Source organism: Triticum dicoccoides, chromosome 7A, assembly GCF_002162155.2.
Source record: "Triticum dicoccoides isolate Atlit2015 ecotype Zavitan chromosome 7A, WEW_v2.0, whole genome shotgun sequence".
Lineage (NCBI taxonomy): Eukaryota > Viridiplantae > Streptophyta > Magnoliopsida > Poales > Poaceae > Triticum > Triticum dicoccoides.
The window spans coordinates 375,505,674-375,511,962 of NC_041392.1; positions in this window are offsets into that span (position 1 = coordinate 375,505,674).

A 6,289-nucleotide genomic window follows, 5' to 3' on the forward strand; every position below is an offset into this window, starting at 1 on the left:
GGAGGGGTCAGGCGACGGCGCGCAAGGGGAGGGTCCGACCGCCGGCGCGCTGGGGGAGGTCGTCGCGGCGGCGGGGTGGAGGGGGGTCGTGTGGTCGTGTGGCTGGGGACGATGGGTCTCGGGTGGCTGAGTGGGGCTTTTTTCTCCTTTAGTTTGGGGCCGAGAACGATTAGTTCGGCTTTTTGGGTTAGATTGCCTCTGATCGCTCTATATAGGACGAAGAGTAACAAAATATTATATTGTTTCTAGTAACAGAATAGCTCTATATATATATATATATATATATATATAGTCTATTAATTCTTCACCCCGGTCGAACGACCCAGCCAGCCGGCAGGCCGACTTGGCTCCATTGCATCGCACACGCCTGCACCACTTTCCAGTCGAGCCCCCACTACCGCAATTTCTGGATCTATTGGGAGCAGAAGAGGCATGCGGTTCGGAGGTGAGCGGCGGTAGGTTTCGGCGGCGAGCCGACGGCAGCTGCAGGTGGATTTGGATGTGTGCGACGTTGGGGGTGCCTTCGTTGGCTGGTTCCAGCGTGGAGGCGAGCTGCGTTTCGAGAGGCTTCCCGGCGGGTGGCAGCCTCGTCGGCCGGCGGCCGCGCCACGACCCGCCTCCACCCTCCGCTCCCTTTGTCGCGCTGGCTGTGGCCCGGCCTACGTTGGTTGTCCCCTCCCCCTTCCTACAACCAGCGAAAGCTGACCCCACGTAAGATCAATGGCCTTCGCAGCAGCAACATATATTCAACGCCCTGAATTCTTCAACCAGTTGGACGAGCTTCCATGGCCTTTTTGTCCTAGCTGCTAAGACATTCAGGTTTCTCTCTTTGCCTCTTTCCTTTTGTCCCTTTGTATGTGTGCGCGCGCATATCCAGGACGAGTATTGTGCAGAAAGAGTATAAAGATCAGGAGTCAATTTACATCCTATCTGATTTAGATCTTTTTTTACTAGTTAGATTTATGATTTGGCTTTCGCCTGTGTATAAGTTTATTCCTAATCAGGAATCAGCTACCGTACCACCGTAACATTTCTCTCATTCTGAATCTTAAATGTATTTTAGAAATCCTATATTAATCATTTAATTTATGACATAATTTGAGAATGGTCAAACAAAAGTTGTTGTTTTGTTGCAAACCTAGATGTTTTCATTTTTCAAATGCCATGTAATGTTTCTCATAGGCTTGACATATACATCTGCATTTGTGCTTGGCTGTGTGATGCTTTTTTCTCAGAGCTTAGGTATACTGTTGTTAGCTGAATTTGATCATAGACTGATCTTATTTCCATGTCATGCAAAAGCAACAACCTTCTCTTTATGTTGTGATTTACAAAATGTTATAGGTATACTGTTTCTAGCTGAATTTAGTTGACTGATCTGATTTCAATGCCATCCGAAACAGCAACCTTCTCTTTATGTTGTGATTTTAAAATTTGTTATAGCTCTGGTTTGAGTGGAACCACTGAAATTCTTGGTGGTGGATGATCAGAAGTTCATTTTTGCTTGCTTGCCATCATGCCATGATTCTTTTTTTTTGCCATGATTCTTGGCCTCGATATGTTCAAATCATGAACCGGGGGGCATCAATTAGAGGTGCATGCACTTCATGTTTTGTGATGCTGAAGATGATGCTCATTTAATCATTTATAGATGTAGATATTGATTTTACATACTATTGATAAAACAGTCTTCTTTGCCTTATGCTCCCTTTTCTCCCTAGCTATTTCATATTAGGTTCTGCCAATTCTCATGGTCCATTGTGCTACCTACTTGTGTAGGTTCCTTGTCTAAAATAATGGTATTATTTACTACATATAGAAGAATATCTTCACCATGGATGTGTGGAGATAGGTAATTTCCGTTGAAAAATAATTAAAAGTGCTAAAATAGAGCATGCAGGTTACATTTGTGTGTACCTGTTAGCACCTTTGCCAAGAAAAAAAATCTATGCATACAGTTCTGGTCAATGGTAAATAGAGTATCTGAGTGGAAAGGATGGAGCGTGTGCATTAACATTTTTAGCATGATGCTTTATTTTTTAGTCGGTCTATAAACCTTATATTAAGCTGCAATTTAATGTTTCTAACTGAAAACTGTGACTTACAATTCTTTTGGTGGAATTTCTAAACAATGAGAAGTCCAGACTTGAATTAGGTATTCAAGAGAAGTCCAGACTTGAATTTGAATATGAGCGCGACCTTGAGCAATGGTGCCGATGAGCTGACCCATGCGGCTAGATCCTAGATGAGTGTGAATTGGTTGTCCAATGACTTGCGCTAGAAGGTTGTGGCGTTCACTTCCAGCACGCCCAACAACCAAGCAATGGCCGCAGTGCTGCCGGATTTCTGGGATGGAGTCGACGGTGAGGGCGGCGAAAAAGACGTGCGCCCACGTGTTGTACTCCCATGGTCTCACTAGTCTACGGCCTGCGGGCTAGGATACAGGTCGAGGGCCTCGGCCGGGCTGCGCAGTTGGTTGGCCTCTAATTTTTTAACACACAAATTGTCCATACTGCTAATACTCTCTCCGTTCGAAAAAGCTTGTCCCTCAAATGGATGTATCTAGCACCAAGTTAGTGCTAAATACATCCATTTGAGGGACAAGCTTTTTCGGACGGAGAGAATACCTTTTTAAGTGAGGGGTAAGTTTTAATCTAAACCATATATCTTTCTCAAAAATTGTGAACTTTTCAAAGGAGGGTGTAATGAAGCACAACTCATAGAATAAATAAATTTAGTAGTATGTAATATAATTATTTAGCATGCACTAGAAGCTGCAGTTGCTTGATTAACCATGATCTAGAATCTTTTTAGGTATATAGCGGGCGTCTTTCTATACGTGCTATGATTTCTTACTATTATTTAATTATTGGCTGATCCTAGATTTTAGTCTCTTAGTTTTTGAGTAAGAGTTAATTTACGTTGATCAAATATGATTGAATTCACATTATCCTTTAGGATAAGATTCGATGCGGTAATGCTACTAAGAATATAACACAAAGATACTAGAATAGTACAACTTGTCGTGTGACGTTGCCGGGTGCTAGGCCATAAGGGCCACTACATCTTGGGGTATATTTATATTTTTGGAGAATCAGTCTGGTTGTGCAACTAAAGAAGTTTTCACCAAGTGTGAAGAATCTGATATTTTTGGTAGGGAAAATTGATCTTTTTTCTTTCTAATTGCAAGTTTAGTTCACCAGTAATCTCGTACTTGCTCTCTGTTTTCTGATTTGCCAGGAAAATGAGGAATGGGAACTCTGCCACGAAAGCGAGGTGGTGAAGGTGTTTGTAAGAGACTTGAAGATGAAGAGCAATTATCGAAGTTGTGGTTGTGCAAATAAAACATGGCACCGTGCATATGTTTGCTGAGACGCTGAGGGATAGACCTGTAGGTTTTCTCTCATCCATAGGTCTGCGTACGTTGTACTCATCGGTAAAACACATTGACATAACTCACCATAAGCTGGATGAACAAATATATCGTTTTAATTGGTTTTTGAATAGTCGGTCCTGGGTGAGGATTAAGAATTCCTCACCCAGGTTTGTTCACCCAGGGTGATTTGTCTGGTTCGCGAGATGGGTAGGGTGAAGTATAAGAATTCCTCTAACTTTCTGCATTTTGTACGTATGAATTTACTGCTATTTCTTTTAAATTGTACTTGGTTTGTTCCTTATGATTAAAATTGGTTTCACTTTCCTGGAACAGACTTTGCAGCCCAATACAAGTATACTTCTCTGACTTGGAATATTTTTTTGTGTGTAATTTTTTTTATTACATAGTACAACAGCTTATTGTGTCACTTCTATTCTTGTGAGCCCAAACTGCCTTTGTTTCCTCCCTGCTGTTACATCTATCTTGTTCAAAATCACCAAAACTATTTTTATGTTTCCTTTTGTTGTTTTACCATGCTTATGAATTGATATATTTTACATTTACCTGCCCTCTCCAGAAACGAAGGTTCAGGAGGACTTTTGTTGCTCTAATGCTTCTTCGATGACGGTTTTGCCGTTCTCCCTTGCAGATGGAGATTGTCACATAAAGTGCACCGATGGCTCCAGTTCTTCACCAGATGCTGCATGCCCCGCACCGGCCTCAAGCACGTGAGCCACTATTACCTTGTTCTAACTGGTTAACAAAATCAAATCCATTTGCCCATTTAACTTACTTAGTTAAGTTTTGTTGATAACTAACTTTCATTGTTATTATATACTGCAGTGTCTTTGCCATTCTGTTTTATTATACTATAATCTAATTGTCAGGATTTTTTCTATATTTTGGTACATAGATTTTAGGGTCATAGTGCAGTGCTAATGTTTTCCCTGCAGGTCATTTAGTCACCGGATGTTCTATCTTTCAACATGTGCATGCTTGCTGTCGTGCTCATGTTGTAACCGTGGCCTGTAATCAGTCCATGATCCATGTGTGATGTGATCGCAGAAGTTGGGCATAACTGCACTATTACGCAAAAGATGTGAATATTAACTTAAGGAGCGGAGATGAAACTCTGTCCGATAGCAAAAATACAAAGCCTGTTTCTAAGTATATTGATGTAATTTCACATCTTGCCCCCATTCCAGGCAGATGCTAATCAACTGAATGTATGCTAACTTTGAGAATGGAGTCACTCTTATTATGTATGCTGCCGCTGTAACCGCATAACATGCATTTCCCATTTTTGTTATGTAAAATTCTGGCAAGAAACTTGTTGGGATTAACTACGATTTTGTCCTATTTACTAGTACTATAGTATTTACTCATCTCTCAACAAATTCTTGCCCCTGCCAAGGGCAATCGGAGGAAGAGAGCTTTGATTGGGAAACTGCATGTTGAAGCAACACCTCTTGTTGAACAACCCAAAACGAGGGAAGACTCGTAGATTGCGAGAGGCCTGGTGTGTTTACTAGAGATTTTAAAATATTCAAAATATCAGTAACACTATGTATTGGGCAGACTTGAAATACCAATATTAGCGTATCAATTTTTTCCTACGATTTCCTTCCTCACCCATAGACCTAGATTACCTTTCTAGCTTTGTAACTCCAAGCTAGCTCTGTTACTGTGTAAAAGGTTTGCATTGATTTGTAATCAATAAATTTCTGTTAGCGTAACCCTACCCGGCTACCTCCAACGACCGGAGGCACATCGATCGTGGAGTCAAAGCAAGCATGTTGACCCATGGACGTAAACGTGCAATGTAAATTTACCTCAATACTTTTGTGTTTGACTGCGGTGGGCGTTGGCCCGATAGGTCTCCTTGAAACCATAAATTTACCTCGGGTTGGTTTATTTCTTACGTTGGCTGTGTGGCACAAGGGGCCTGGTCTGTTGCTTCAGGTCCGTAATTTTACAAGCGTGGGGTTGTCCTGGTGCGTACATGATGGGTGGGGTGAAGAATAACAATTCTTCACCCTGGGTGACGAATAGCGTATATATATATAGTGTTACTATTCATCATCCGGGGTGCAGAATAAGTATTTCTTCATCCGAGTTAATCTTACGATCATTTCATAATTAAATTACGTTTAGAATTCAAATAGTTATATTCCTATTTGTTCACTACGTAAAAATTGACATAAGAAAATAAAAATATACTCCCTCTGTTCCTAAATATTTGTCTTTTTAGAGATTTCAAATGAACTATCACATACGGATGTATATAGACATATTTTAGAGTGTAGATTCACTCATTTTGCTCTGTATGTAGTCACTTGTTGAAATCTCTAGAAAGACAAATATTTAGAAACGGAGGGAGTAGGTCATAAGACAAGAAAATTTGTAGTTTATGTGTATTTTAGACTATGTTTTTACGTTTGTAATTTTATATAATATAAAATATTTTTATGGCGATTATATATTTTATTATGGTCTCTTTTTACGTCGGAAATAAGACAAAACTTACGGAACGTAAAATTACGATGCATTGATGGTAAAATAGAGGGGGGTGAAGAATAACTATTCCTCAACCAGGGTGACGAATAGTGCCCCCCCCCCACACATATATATACACACACACACACATATATATATAAAGTCTATTAAGGACCCAGGGTGAACAACAAGTAATTCTTCACCCCGATCCATCTACCGAGCCAAGGATTCGGTCGCTCGGCCGTGTGGATTCAATTTTTTTCACGACCGCACAATGTAAGATTACCTCTCAACTTTTGGCACACGGGTAGCTCCTGGCCATTAAAAAAATCCTGCTTTGGTCGTGGGATTAGCAGGTAGCCCAGCCAGGTCCCCTGGTTAGGCAAGGCAACTACGAGCGGTTGGAGCTCCGATGGT